This window comes from Triticum urartu, chromosome 3A (genome assembly GCF_056163025.1).
Source record: "Triticum urartu cultivar PI428250 chromosome 3A, HENAU_Tu73, whole genome shotgun sequence".
Taxonomy (NCBI): Eukaryota; Viridiplantae; Streptophyta; class Magnoliopsida; order Poales; family Poaceae; genus Triticum; species Triticum urartu.
The window spans coordinates 696,652,561-696,668,775 of NC_141875.1; the positions used below are offsets into that span (position 1 = coordinate 696,652,561).

At 45.1% G+C, this 16,215-nt stretch overlaps 1 pseudogene; it reads right to left on the minus strand.

Moving 5' to 3' along the window:
- Positions 1-12,380: 12,380 nt before the first annotated feature.
- On the minus strand, positions 12,381-14,196 carry LOC147981759 (uncharacterized; annotated as a pseudogene).
- Between the last annotated feature and the right edge of the window lie 2,019 nt (positions 14,197-16,215).

Consider the following 16,215-nt stretch of genomic DNA (forward strand, 5'->3'; position numbering starts at 1 on the left):
TTCTTTCTTTCGGCTACCCCATTTGACTGAGGTGAGTAGGGAGACGTCCTCTCATGGATTATACCATGTTCCGCACAAAACAGATCAAATTCATTGGAAAAAATACTCTCCACCACGATCGGACCTAAGCCGTTTAATTTTTCAATCAAGTTGGTTCTCTGCCTCAGCTTTATAGTTTTTGAAGAAAGTTAAAGCCTCATCTTTTGATTTCAGGAGGTACACATAACAATATCTAGTGGAGTCATCAATCAACGTCATGAAGTATCTCTTTCCACCTTTTATCAACACGCCATTCATCTCACAAAGATCAGAATATATAAGCTCTAGTGGCGCCAAGTCTCTTGCCTCTGCAGTCTTATGGGACTTGCGAGGTTGCTTAGCTTGCACACATACTTGGCACTTAGAGCCTTTGACAGTAGAGATTTTCGGAATTAAATTCATATTGGCTAGCCACGTCATGCAACCAAAGTTAATGTGACAAAGTCGTGAATGCCAAATATCAGACTCATTGTTGTGGCAAACATTATTAATAACTTTAGTGCAAATATTTGACAAAGACAGGCGGAACAAGCCTCCGCTCTTATAGCCTTTTCCAACAAATTGTCCATACTTAGAAATTACAACTTTATTGGATTCGAAAACCAACTTAAAACCATCTCGACATAAACGGGAACCGCTAACGAGATTTTTATTTATGGACAGCACATGATGAACATTCTTCAGACGCATAGCATTTCCCGAAGTAAACTTCAGATCGACCGTACCAACACCTCGAACAATGGCATGTGACCCGTTCCCCATCAGCACGGGTGAAGTCCCTGTTGCCTGGTAAGAAGAAAACATGGAGGCATCAGCACAAACTTGTACGTTGGCACCGGTGTCAATTAACCAATCAGGGGATTGAAATACTGAAAGGATGGTAGGAATAATACCGTACCCTGATTCCTTCATATCAATATCACCGATGACAACATTAGCGGACTTGCCGCTCTTCTCATGTTCGCGCTCCTCAAAGCGGTTAGGACACTTCGGAGCCCAGTGATTAGGATCACCGTAGACTGGGCAAAGTCCTTTCCCTTTCTTATGAGAATTCTTCTTGAAGTTGGTAGAATGTGATGGCTTGTTCTTTGTATCAAACTTGCCTTTGCCCTGAGTTTTGTTCTTATTGTTTTTTAACTTGTTGGGCTGGGAGTTCTTCTTCTGTACCATGTGGGCACTAGAACCTCCCTCAGCAACTCGAACACGTGTGTCCTTTGCTCTGGCCTTCTCTTCAACATCAAGAGTACCAATGAGATCCGCAATGGAAAACTCCTGTCTCTTGTGTTTCAGGGAAGTAGCAAAATTGTTTCACGAAGGTGGAAGCTTGGCAATGATGCCTCCGGCAACAAATTTGTCCGGTAACACACACTTGAAGTACTTAAGTTCTTTTGTGAGCGACTGTATCTTGGAGCCTGCTGTACAACAGGGCGCTCATCAGTCATCTTGTAGTCATAGAATTGCTTCATGACGTACAATTCGCTGCCGGCGTCCGAGGCACCAAACTTGGCCTCGAGCGCAGCCCACATGTCCTTGTCGTTGTCAAACGACATATACGAATCCACAATGGAGTCATCAAGAACACTCAGAAGAGCGCCTTTAAAGAGGGCATCGATCTTCTCAAAAGCTTCCAGCTGTGCTGGATTAAGATCGCCCTCAGGCTTGCCCTTGGTGGCGTCATAGCAGCCCATGGTCTGAAACCAGTAGACTGCTCTCGTGCGTCACCTCTTATATTGTGCCTCCTTAAAGGCAGGCGGCTTCAGATGCGCAGCAAAACCACTCGCAGTAAATTGTCTATAATCGGATTGTTGGATTGTTGGAAATATGAGCAAGTTACTACGAGATTTAATCTGAATAATTAGAAGATAAATCATGACTACAGTAGCAGATATTAAACTAATCATGTGAACTAGCATAGCAGATGAACAGATCACATCTAGGACACATACTGGAAACATGAATTCTACCACGATCTCGAACAGGAAGGATAGAATCACATACGGTGCAGCGGGAGCAGCATCGCCGGCGTTGACGTTGTCGCCCATGTCGTCGAGGATGAGGTTGCCGAGGTCGAGAAAGAAGTCGTCGTTCGCGAAGTCGTCGCTGCCAGCAGTCGCGCGAGTGCGCTCTCCAAAAACCTGATCGCCCCTCTCCCGTACAGGATCATGAGAGGTGGGGTTCCGGAGGCCTGCTTGTAGAAAATATTGGAGGATGAATATTATGTTGTGTTATTGATCTGACCCGTGTATGGGGTATATAGAGAGGTACAATGGAGGGGGGGAGACTTGGAGTAGAGGACAAGTTAACCTATACTATCTCTATCTCTTATCTCTATCTTAAACGTAAATATACTTCTAACATTCCCCCTCAGTCGTAGCGGGAGTGAAGCGGACGATTACAACTGAATTTGAAGTCTTGCTCTTTTGTCGTCTTCTCCGCTGCGCCATCATCAACTGCGCCTCTGATGGGTCGGCAGTTAGGGCGGTGACTGCGTCCCCTTCTGGTGCCTTCCTGCCTTCTCCTCTATTCCCTCCCGCAGTCACAGCGGGAGTGTCGTGGACGCAAGTGACGAGGCGGACGCTGTTGACTGGAGTTGTTGCCGATGAGTTGCTGTAGACGTAGCCATTAATGTCAAGGTAGCCGATCATGATGATGTAGCCGTGGTCGATGTAGAATTCGTCGTAGATGATGAAGCCGCACAAAGCCGGAGGCGCAAAAAAAATGCGCTATGACGGAGCTGCAGACGTGGACGATCCACCTTGCGGATGTCAGAGGGTGTCGTCGGCGATGAGTCCGCCGGTTTTGCCAAGACCGAGGGAAGCCCATCGAGCACACATCGGTTTTGCCAGAACCGTGTGGCCGTGTAGGGTCGTCACTGTAGTGACGCCGTGTCGATGCAGTCGTGCCGTCGTGGATGACGCGGTCGATGCCGTCGTCGTGACGCGGTCATTGCCATCGTCGTGGTCGCGTCTTGCAGAAAGTCTGTAAGAGGACGCTAGGTGTTCATGTTGTGGACAAGGCAGCAGCGACGAAGATGTTGATGAAGACGACGTTGATGAAGACCTTGGTGATGAAGTGTCGACGATGGCGTCACACCGGCGTATCGACAATAATGTGTCGCTTGAAGGCGTCTCTTGCGGCAACGAAGTGTCGATGACCGTGTCTTGCCGGAGAAGTTGATGAAGAATTGCATCTCTTTCCACACGGACCTGGCATGTGGATGATGCATGTTGATGTCGCTTCTTGTAGATGTACTCGACGAAGATTTTTCTTGGACGATGTAGTCGTACAGCTCGGTGTCGCGGTGCAGGGTCGGTGGAGATCGCTGGCTTGGTGTAGGCGATCGTGCGGCTTGACGTAGACACGCCGAGATAGCCCCAGTGAAGATGTTTTGGCCCGCACCTGTTTTGATGCGGCCGCGGCCGCGGATGCGTGAGCTCGGAGTAGTCGATCTGCGTGGTCGCCGGATACATCGTCTTGCCTTCATCGGTGCGCACGACACCATGGATGTGTCGTTGCTGGAGCTTGCATGTATTGGCTGGAGGCCACGCATGTATATATATGAATCATGCATGCACGTACCAGAGACAGATACCTACACCGCTGAAGAAGATCGCCCGCAGGAGCGACTGCTGCTTGACGGGCGCGCGTGTGCTGAAGGTCGTGTGGGTCGATGGAGCGGGTCGTGGGGGCGTGCAGATGGAGCCTCTCGTGGTCTTGTACACGTACGCAGCCCTGAGCCCAGATGGAGTCTGGATTCCATGCATGTCGCCGTGGTGCATGCGTGGGTGCTGCTGCGTCGGCGAGACGCGCTGCGTTGCCTGATTGAAGCCGCCTGCTCCAGCGCCGGGGCTCCACGCGCGGCGGCGCTCTGCATCATGCACGCGCCGCCATACCGACCGACCGAGCCCACTTGTAGGCGTAGATCGCTCTCCCGATGTCGATGCCTTCGTCCGCAGTGGATCGGCTGTAGATGCCGCGCTGGAGAGCCGCTGCGATGTGAAGAAGCTTGAGCCGCCGGGCCGATGCTGTTGGGCCGGACGTATGCACGATCGTGGGGTTTATTTATGGCTAAAGAAATTGATCTACGGGAATTTCGAAATTCTGATTTAATCTAAGGAATTGATCTAAGCTACAAGAACCGATCTAATCTTTGATTGACCGGGTGCCGCGCCCCCGAGGAGAGGAGGTTAATCTCTCCGGGGGCGGCGCACTGCGGAAGTGGTGGAAGGTCGTAGGATCGGCGTCGTTAGACAAACCGCTCTAATACCATGTAGAAAATATTGGAGGATGAATATTATGTTGTGTTATTGATCTGACCCGTGTATGGGGTATATATAGAGGTACAATGGAGGGGAGAGACTTGGAGTAAAGGACAAGTTAACCTATACTATCTCTATCTCTTATCTCTATCTTAAACGTAAATATACTTCTAACACTGTTGTCCCTTATCCCGGTGCACGCCGAAAAAAGGGATGGAGAAGACTTGCTTGGCGACGCAATGATCTGGAACGGTGGTGAGAAACCATACGAAGCGGCGGCGGCTAGGGCATAACTCTGTCCTCGGCTCGGCTCATTCCAGCAACCCGCGACGCGACGCGACGCGGCGCGGCGCGGCAAGCGAGGAGGAGGAGCGCGCGTGTAGGTCTCCTCTTCTCATACTCATATAAGTGGTAGAAGAACTCACTTTATAATAGGTGCAACTCTCTCTCAACTTTCGGGGTGGGACTAAACTTTAGCCTCACTCACTCCTCTCACATGTGTGCATTAATGGGCCAAGAGAATTTCAGAATTTTAGTTGGACTTTGAGTCAAAGGCCTATTAGCAAAATTCCAACAGTGCATGCATCCTCACATAGACTATGATTATCACCCAACAATCACACTAAAATAAGATGAGTTGTGCAAGCCATGTGGAAGCGTGTGTGTTACTTGTGAGTACATCAATGAATTGTCTGATTTATACTGGGAGTTTTGTCCTAGCTAGTTGATAAATTCTGGTAGATAGTCTTGAATGATTGTTTTCATTTTTTTCCATTGTTGTCTCAAGAATCCACAAAGGGTATGGAAGATCAGGTTGAGTTTTTTTTTATCATGTGTTATTTGTTAGTGTGAACTACTTTGGTCGGACAGAATCCAAATCTCTAAAGCTTCATTTGAATGGAGAAGCGCTGCGATGGCAAAGTGTAATAAGATTGGGTGGCCCATCTAGTTATTTATCTGTCAGATTACATGTCAAATTCAAATTATAACCAAAATTTGTTATTTAATTTGTTTGATTATCTTGGCAGTTCATACTGAACATGAGTGTTTGTACAATCAAAATTTAAGAATCTGGTACTGACCATGTACTACTCGAAAATATCTTATGCCACCAACTGCCCAAGTATCTTATTTTTTTACTGGCCATGTTGATTCACACAAACCACTAGCTTAGACTATTTGTTGCCTAGATAACTGGGAAGCATTGTCTTTGTCGGGGACACGCACTTTCCCCTAATCATGGTGAAGTAGGAGATGACCTCATTTCAGCAGGCACTCCTTGACAGCTTCGTCGAGTTGTAGTCCTCAGTCCACCTGTGACCTATTTTTGTCACCCTTGTTCAATGAGATAGTAGGCTAGCAGTGGCAATGTCGACGAGTCCAAAATTATGGCGCTCCCGAAGAATTGCTTCTATGTACGAAATTGTCTATAAGAACATAAATCAGTGTATCCTTATTATGCTTGTAGCTATTTCTTTCGGAAAGATGCATATACATAAAAAATGTGCTTATACATAGTTTAAAATCGAATATCAAATTCTGAATCCGGGCTCATCTGCACCCAGTCAAGAAATAATTCATAAAAATTCAAAAAAATCCAAAAAAAAATTGTGCATGGTAGATAATTTGGTGTGTGAGGTGCGCTCCAAATTTCAGAGCATTTGGACATTTGAGTAGCTCCCAGCAAAAAAGACAAATTGGGTCAGAACAGTACACTATTTAATATACCCTAAATTTGTCTTTTTTGCCGAGAGCTACTCAGATGTCCAAATGCTCTGAAATTTGGAGCGCACCTCACGCACCAAATTATCTACCATGCACAAAAAAATGGATTTGTTTGAATTTTTTGAATTTGTTATGAATTATTTCTTGACCGGCTCCTGGGAGCCAAAACGCCTCACTCGTTTAAAATGCGATACTGCATAGTAATTACATTGCCCGTGCTCGTTTTTGTTCTTTGCAGGTTTTCTAAAGCTTGGCAATGAAAGTGTTCAAAGAAGTTGGAAGCTTTAGTAGAGTGACTATTCCAGCAGCAATGCAATTTGGCATGGCACAGTTACCCACTATATCATTAGCTCAGAGAAAATGTTGTTGCAAAGGCTATTGCTCACTACACAATCATTTTTTTTGTTGCAAAACTCAACCAAGCCAAGACGCAACATCTAGGCCGTGGTAGATCACTCAACTATCTCGCGGGCTCGAATGGAAAAATGCGTAAGTGATACACACCATCACCATACCGGCCAAAGGCGAGAATAAACGTATGGTTGGATGAGAAATGTTTCTCCTTCGTTTTCGGATAAAACATTCCATTCTATGGTAGTACATTGAGATGTTGGCTGCCACAGCCACCATTCTGTGTGAATGAGACGTCATTCGTAGAGACAAAAAAAAGCTTGGCGCACCCTTCTCCGGATGTATATATAAGTCTGGTCAAAATACAGAATTAGGTTGCGGCATTGCGTGAGTAGGTTAGCTCACTTGGTGCACTAGCTACTCCCTTCGTTTCTAAATATAAGCCCTTTTAAAGATTTCAATAAGTAGTTAGGTCATCAACGTTATGTGTACGGCTGTTTGGTGGTCACGTCTTAATCCCATGAATGCGTTCATTCACTAACTTATTGTGTGACAGCTTGCTGAGATCAGAGATTTTTTCTTGTTTTGTCTTTTTGATTTCTATGTTAATTAGACGTTATGTACACGCATCAGAATTATCTTCACTGTGACAAAAGTAACTTCCCCTTGTGTACAAAGAGGACACAACAATATGCTTAGCACGCCCCATTTATGTTACCAAGCATATGCATGTGTGCATCCAACCATGGATTGTTTTAATGTTTTTTTTTTGCGGGTGATGGTAGGTTTTAATGTCGCGTGCATAAACTAGACGAGAACCCATTTGTGTCCATGAAGTGGAACTTCTGTGCCACGCCCTCTATCCACAACATTAGCCACAACAACATCATGCGCTAGAGGAAGAAAGTAATGAGTGAGTATTCTAGTTGGGTTCCAAATATTAAATGTTTGTCTTCTAGAAATGTGCAGTCGATTTTGTATTATAACAATATATTTTTCATAAATATTTATTTATATAAATATAAAAATTCAAATTAGTATGTTGGAGACCGGTGTCAATATCCAAGACAACATGGTCAAGGGAGTATCCTACTCTAAAAAACTGATTTTAATTCTAAAAGCCATTTATGTAGATTAATTCCTTTTCTGCGAAGAACTTAGCCTAGAAACGGACCTTGACCCCCTCGTGGGGGTTAGTGGAATAAGCAGCTCGTCGAAGGCCTCGTCAACATAATCGACACTGACTAGAGACTCTTAGGTGGCCTTTCTACCATGGGGAAAGCACAAGCACCTTCTTGTGGATGAGGTTGTGCTCTAGCAGCAAGTCTCTCTTGTTGCTCATATCCATTCAAAGAAGCTTCTACGGGAATCCTGCCTGGCACATGGCGACTTATTTAACATGGTAAACGATATATAGTATATAACACGATGAGTCATTACTCGCTGAAAGTTTCGTCTAAACATTGTTTGAATTAATACCCCGATACCTCCTAATCGCTAGCGACTCATCGGCCGACTGTCGCCTCTGTGAATATTGGTGATCAATTGGTCAACATTCGTTTGCTATAGGAAATGGACTTGAAAACCCCGCAGAATCTGTGGTTTACACTTCGATGGTTAAATCTACGCTTGTTGTCAACGTGCACATATCGTAGTTAGTTCCTATCCATTTGGTGGATGGGTGGCCATCATCAGTATGTGTACGCATGACACGTCCTATTCACATCAGTGCAACTCATTCACTAACTTGTCATCTGGTAGTCAGCAGCACGTCCAATCATTCACTTGTGTCTTTTCCTTTGGTTTAATTTGTTTTACCATGGTGCCCATCACACCCATCCCTCAATACTTCTAAAAAAATGTTATACCATTTGGCTACTTGATAGAGAGACCACATGAAATTAATATTATATGTACATTTCACTGAATTCACGCCTCTTCTCTTGTCATGAGTGGGAATTGGATGAACTTTTTCTTAGGGAGGGAAGTGAATAAACTTTGTTTTTAGGGGTGGGATTCGATGAAATTTGTGACTGACTACCAATTTAACAGTACATATTTTTTTTAAACACTTACAGTACAAGTAGCTGGATCCTATTCAACGGTAGGTCAATAGAAACCGACAATGCTCACCCGTATGTTCCCGCTACAGTTGGTCTGGACCAATTAGGGATACTAGCAAAAGAGCCCATGCGTTGCAACGAGAGAAAAAACATAACACACGCTCTTAACCCAACAACCATCATTCAAGACCACAATAGGTCAATTTCCTTTATTTTAGCAAGGCATCATATTTGAGTTGCCGCTTATCCTCCTTCTCACCCTCACCGGCGGTGGCCTCTGTGTTCACATAAACCAAAACGTGTTTGAATGTGGTTAATCCTAAGCGTCTCTCTCTCTCTCTCTCTCTCTCTCTCTCTCTCTCTCTCTCTCGATGAGAAATCTGTTGTTTTCCCCTACGACATATTTCAGAGTTTTGCATGTGTAGTTATCGATATTTTCTTTTTTCTATATGATTATAGTGGGAGTTTATTTGCAATCCGGATCGCCACCGGTACGAAAGAAAAACGGATTGTGCGCTATAGATTATAAGTTTGCTTCCAAAACAATATTTAAAATATTTAACAGGTAAAATTAACATCATTATTCAGATTCCACACATTTTTCTAATCAAATTTCATATATAACATGTTAAAATCGAAGTTACGGTTTAAAAGATACGAATAATTTAGAAAATCATTTGTTTGACTTAACAGGTAAAAATAATCTCGTATTCATATTCTACATATTTTTCTAATCAAATTTCATATATTTTTCTAATCCATAAAAGCCAATACGAAAATAGTTTTTGAATTAATGACATTTTTCAAATTCATCAATAATTTTTCAATTTTTGAATTTGTAGGCATATTTTGTAACAATGAAGACTATTTAAATTTGTCAAAATTTTAGTTTGCTAAAAAATCAAATTCACAAACATTTCATTGATTTTAAGAATTTTTCTTTAATTCAAAACACTTTTTGAATTCATGAATACTTTTTGAAAGTTGGACCATTTTTAATTCTTTAAAAAATCAAAATAAAAGTAATTTTTGAATTCGAGAACATTTGAAAAAAATTGTAGCAACCTATTTAAGCATATCTACAGTGATCATGGTAGGCATTAGCTCGCCTGTTGTTGCACCATGCGTGGAGTAAATTTGACTATTTTTTACTTATTTGATGCGTTTCACTTTAATGTATTGTCGTTTCGTACACACAGGGAGAGCCTATGATGTAAATGAGTAGGCCCATTTAGAGAACGAAACTACGACAGTGCATCCGGTTTAAGGAGGATCATGACCTTTTTATTTGCTCTTTTTTTTCTTTTTGTTGTAGGTTTGTTTCAGGTTTTTTTTCCTTTTCCTTTTTGCTTTATTCAAATAACTATAAATATAAAACAATTGTTTCGAATTTTTGTAAATGTTCTAAAAAATCAATAATATCTCAATTTTAAATTAGTTCGTTTTTATTTAAAAAAATCAAATTAAAAGACAATTTCATTTGAAAGAAGTTTCTTTAAAACGTTCATGTATTTAAAAAATGATCACCATTAGAAACATTAGCAATTGTGAAAATATATATCAGTTTTCATAAATTATCAAAAATCTGAAAAAATGTGCATGTTTTCAAAAACTATTCACTTTTTTCAAAGATGTTTGCAAAACTTAATACTTCTTCCGATCCATACTAATTGTCGCAGATTTATCCATATTAGTACTAAAGCTTCGACAAGAAATTAAAATATTCAAAATTTGTTTTCGGAAAACGTTTTTTTCGAAAAAAAACTAAATTAAAATGATGGACATTATCTGAGACACACTTTTTTTCCCAAAAAAATGTGTTTTCCTAAATGTGTTTTTCTTTCTCTTTCTTTCTTTTTTTGTTTTCATGCTACATTGTTGTTATGCATGAAGAACATTTTTCTAGTAGACGTTTAATATCTTTCAAATACAAGTTTGACAAATTTTAATACATGGTCTACAGTTTTTCTATACACACTGTTAACTTTTTTAAAATGCTTAATGAACATTCTGTAATACATGGTCAACATTTTTATACAGAATTTAAAAAATTCAAATGCTTGATTAACATTTTTAAATACTTGTTTCTCGTTTTTATCAAATGCATGATTAACAAAACATTTCAATACATGTTAAAAATTTTCAAAAACTTGATGAACAGTTTTTAAATACTTGATCAAGTTTTTTCACACACATTGTATATATTTCGTATACATGAGAAACATTTCCTTTCCACACTTTTAAAAGTTTGGAAATGCTTGGTAAAGAGTTTTTTTCAATTGTTTTATATAAAGTGTTTTTGTAATACATTTATTTAGAATATACGGAAGTACAAACAAATGTAAAAAAATAAACAAAAAACGTGAGAAAAACAGGGCCTGGCGTCCCGCGCGCCTGGGCCGGACCATTAGGTGAGGCGCCTGATATGAGAGCACGCTCGGTCTCGTTGTAAGCGAGATATATATAGTGCTGCGCCACCGAGCCGGCCGTCCCTTAGCTATCTTGTCATGAGCTCGAACCGATATTGAGTAGTCCTACTAATTCTTCTGTGGCTCAAATGTTTTCTTTATTTATGTAAAAGAAAAGACCTTTGCCTTCCGATAATTCAACCCGGAACCCGGTGAACAGTACCTCGACTTAAAATACAAAGAAAGTTCAGAAAATTCTAAAAAATAATTGTGGTGCAAGATGCTCCTGTGTGTGAAATCCGAGTAAATTTTAGTGAACTTTGGACATTTGAGGAGCTCGTGGCAAAAAAGACAAAATCAGGCATGAACAATGCGATTTTCTTAATTTTCTCATACATCCAAAATTCGTCTTTTTTGTCACGAGCTCCTTGAATGTCCAAACTTCGTAAGATTTTACACGGAGTTCACGCACAAGAGCATCTTGCACCACAAAAATATTTAGAATTTTTTTAATTTTTTTCCTATATTAAATCGCGGTACTGCTTATGCCGGGGCTCAGTCACCGCTCTCCCTTCCTTCTCTTTTTGTTGTGATGTTTTTGCCTACTTTTCTATTCATCTCCTTCTCCTGCACAGCGGCATCACTACGAAATTCCAAACAAGCCCTGATTCGATATACAAGACGGCCTGATTCGAGATGCAAGACGGCTCTGATGAGAAGATGCCACACGTGCTACACATCGTGCCGGCCAAAGCACGGTTGCGCCGGCGAGGCGAGGCAAAGCGATGGAGTTACGACTGGATGAGGATTCCTTCTCCTTCGTTTTCAGATAAGGCATATCCTATCATCATCAACGAGTATAATGCGTGGAGGAAGACTCTTTACATCACATCTCACATTTCCACGATAGCATGAATGAAATTGACCACCATAGCAAGACTCTTTACGCAGCCAAGAGCCAACCGTCCGCCTTTGCGTTTTGTGAGCACGCCGGCATTTCGTAGAGAAAAACACAAAGCTCCGGACATATGTCTACACAGTCTGGTCAAAATGCAGGAAAACACTTTTGCGGCTGTCAGCGTGCGTGCTCTTCTCACTGCGTGCGTAGGCTAGCCTACTTGGTGCACTACCTAGGTCTAAGTCTAACCCATTTTGGCAAACGATTACCACACGCACACACCTTTGTTCCTGCGTGTAAATTAGCTTGAGAGCATCTCCAACAGCCGCGCTAAGCGCCGCACGTAAAAAACCTGTTTACCGCGCGTGCTGAGGCTGGTTTTGCGCGCCCGCCTGCGCTGGCTCCAGCAGCCGCGCTATAATGCAGCGCGCGCGCCACTCCAGCAGAGCGCAAAAATACAGCGCGCGCGACTCGTCGGGCATTTTGCATATATGATATTTGGACAAAAATGAACATGTGAAATTTGACACAAACAAGTTGATGAATAAAAGTTTATGCCCACAAGTTCAAAATCATGCCCACAAGTTCATCCAACCAAGTTCAAATGTAAACTAAAGTTCAAGACATGAAAGACACATCAATCTTCATCTTCCTCGTCTTCGTCTTCGTCCTCATCTTCCGAAGACGACTCTTCCGCCTCCGAAGATGAATCTTCCTCCCTCTCCTCATCATGCACCGCATCACGCACCACATCATGTGAAGCTCCGACGGTGTTGGCAAGATCTTCAACGGCATCTTCATAAGAATGTGTGTGAGAAGGCACATCGAAAGACATTGCACCCATGGCGGCCGGAGGTGCACCCATGCCTCCCATGAGAGAAGCAAAACTCATGCCTCCCATGACGGCCATAGCGTCGGAGGGTGCTCCAAAGCCACCCATGCCTCCCATGGCGGCCGGAGGTGCACCCATGCCTCCCATGACAGCCCGAGGTGCACCCATGCCTCCCATGGCGGCCGGAGGTGCACCCATGCCTCCCATGGCTCCGAAGCCACCCATGCCTCCCATGGCGCCGAGGCCACCGCCACCCATGGCGCCGAAGCCACCGCCACCCATTGCACGAACCAAGGCTCTTTTTTGGATCAAGGCCGGCTCAACGAGTGAGCTCGCCGGCGCTTCGGTAGCCGCCGCGGCCGTCGAACGCCCTGCAAGCTTCTTCCCCCTCGCCTTCGTGGTGCCGGAGCCGTCCGCCGCCTTGTTTTTCTTCGCGGATGTTTTGCCCTTCTTCGTCCGCGCCGCATTGGGGACCTTCTTCGACGGTGCGGCGGCGGCACGGGACAGCGCCGGCGCGACGCCACCCGGCGCCGTGGTCATCCGCGGCGGCAAGAAGAGGCTGCGCGCGAGGCCGACGCTCGGCGGAGCTCCGGCGGTGGCGACGCCAGCACTTCCCGCGCTAGGGTTTCCGGCGGCGGCGGCGGCGGCTGCTGCTGCTGCGGCGGCGGGGTCGCGGTTGTACAGCAGGGTGAGCGGGGCGCCGGTGTGCGCGTCCATGGGTGGGTGGCAGGGCGCCGGCGCCGGCGCGCGCGGGGCGTAGGACGAGGAGAGGAGAGAGTGCGGCGCGAGCGCTCGAGTGTGCCGCGCGCTGTAGCTGGCGCCCGAAATACGCCGCGCGGGTAAGTATTTTCAACCGCGCGTCCAACCCGTTATAGCGCGTGCGCCGTTTTTACGCGCCCGCTGGAGCGACCCGCCGCGTTGCGCGCGCGTTAAAACGGCCTAATTTATGACGCGGCGCTAGTTTAGCGCGGTTGTTGGAGATGCTCTGATGAACATGAACACACGTACGTGCGGCTACTAGCCACTGCTGTCTGCACTTTTTCCACGGGTCGTTGGTGTGCACCACGATGTATACATGCACGAAGGCGACTTCCTGCGCCTTTTACCGGTTCACATCCGGAGATCGTGTGGTGTTGTGCCCATTGGATTAGCACCGCCCGCACTGCCCGGCCGTAACTTGCTCTCTCGGTTGCCACACAAACGCACGATCGTGTCCTAGTCCACACATATGCAAGTTCTGCTGAAGGTCAGTCTATGTTGCGTTACACTCACTCCGTTCCTAAATATACTATTTTACATATTTCAATAAGAATTATATACGGATGTATATAGACATATTTTTAGATCGTAGACTTGCTCATTTTGCTTTGTATATATTCTGCATTGGAATCTTTAAAAAGACATATTTAGGAACCGCTGAAAGCATATCACGTAGGTGCGGTGTGACCTTGCACCCAGACCGGCCCAGTGGTCGGTCGTCGCCATGAAACTGCAACTTCTGGAAGGCCTAGCTCCATCGACGACCGGTTAATGTACTTCCTATCCATAGTAGATGCAACTTACTTACTGTTACCAAGCCTGAATTAATATTTGCTGGTGCTATGTCGTCAGAAAGCTGCATGCAGGGCTTAACGCTTTCACCTACAGACTCAAGTCTGTGTAGCTGGCCGGCCCTTAAACAACAAGGCAGCGGTGCAATGCGCGCATTGATTAATCAGAGATGTACGCTATTGGCACCCCATAATTGCAGGAACTGAGCGGTTGGCATGAACGTCAGCACAAACACCTAGTACTACTGCCGGTGACTGTGCATGACTAAAACCAGCGAGTTGGACAACACTGTTCTTCTTCGAAGTTGCACCGCTACTCGGTGGAGACTAAACATAGGCATGCGGCCGGGTAGGCTTGACCTGACCTAGCGTTTGCTGCAAACGGGATGACTTGACTCGAGCACTGTCAGTCTGTTCATCGCATGCTGTCTCAGCTCAAAAATAAGACAGAGCCTGTGCGTCCTGGCGGATAAGTCAAGCACACGCGTGTACGCATATGCTTGTCGACAAAGATAGCTGTTTTGCTTGACCAGGACGACTCACCTCTTCAATTAACTAACAAAGAATTGCAGCCACTAGCCCACTACGCATACATGCTTGACCTAGTATAGTACACCTTACGCAGGGGACTCCTTTGTTTGAACGTTTTGTACACACGGACTCCATTCACTAGGCTTTACAAAACTGTTTGGCCGGGATGGGATGGAATCCGAAAGAGGAAACAATCGGAAAGACAAGTTCGCATTGCCCAGAATCGGCGAAGCGTGGCGACGTGCGGTTCAGCGGTTTAGCTGGTTGCGTTGCGTACGTAAATCAATCATGCATGCTGCCAATTGCATGGGGCCGGCGTCCGCTTTCGGAAACGACCCCAGCTCCATTGTTCAGCGATCAGAAAGAGGCAATCAGAACTAGCATGTCTAGTTGGCTGGTGTACGTCTTCAAACAGCCGGTGATAATAATAATAATCCGTTGAAAGGAACGTTGCGTAACCGCGTGTGCTCCGCAGGCAACCGGCAGAAAATTAACGCCGGCCCCGGCCGCCGGAAAGACGGCGACCGCCCTAGTCCTCCCAACCATGCCGCGGCCGGGCCGGCCGGTTACCTAGACGGCCCCACACGAGACTGACAGACCGACTGACTTGGCCCTCACTTCCCTGATGCGACGTGAGCGTGGCGTGGGCAGGACAGATGCATGCGGTGCCGGACGACTGGACGTCTGCACGTCAATGACCACGCAAAAATAGTGATCCGGCGCGAACGCAAAGGACGGCGCCGAACGCGTGAAGCAAGATTTGATTGCTAGGTTTGTGGAGCAGATTGCGGGCATGTGCATGGGTTCGATTCGATACGGTTCCGGGACCGTGATATGCATTGGTTGCGATCTTGTTGTCGATCGATCGGATGCAGCTGTGGGCAAGCTAGCTTGCTGGAGGGACCCGATTGCTTTTTTCAAAAGATGATTGTGTTTTTGAAACATTTACAAGGATCCAATTGCTTTTATATGAGGAAGAGACACTGATATGTGGGCCCCACATGTCAGCTAACAGTCAAACAAACGGTTAAACTGACGGTTTGTTTAGGTGCGGGCCCAACATGTTATAAACAGGTTTAATTTCTTAGCAACGGGTGTTTTGGGTTTTTTGACACAGCCAACATAAAAAATGATAGTTATCAATCACAAACAAATTTTTGATAGTTTTTTAAAATCATAACGCGAAAGGTGATAATTTTATACTATTCACTCGCGTGCGTGGGCTAGCCTGCTTGATGCACTACCTAGGTCTAAGGCTAACCCACTTTGGCAAACGATTACCACACGCACGCACGTTTGTTCCTGCGTGTAAATTAGCTGGATGAACACACGTACGTGCGGCTACTAGCCACTCCTGCCTGCACTTTTTCCACGGTTCGTTGGTGCGCACCACGATGTATACATGCACGAAGGCGACCCCCTGTGCCTTTTACCGGTTCAGATCCAGAGATCGTGTGGTGTTCTGCCAATTGGATTAGCACCGCCCGCACTGCCCGGCCATAACTGGCTCTCTTGGTTGCCACACAAACATGCACGATCGTGTCCTAGTCCACACGCAT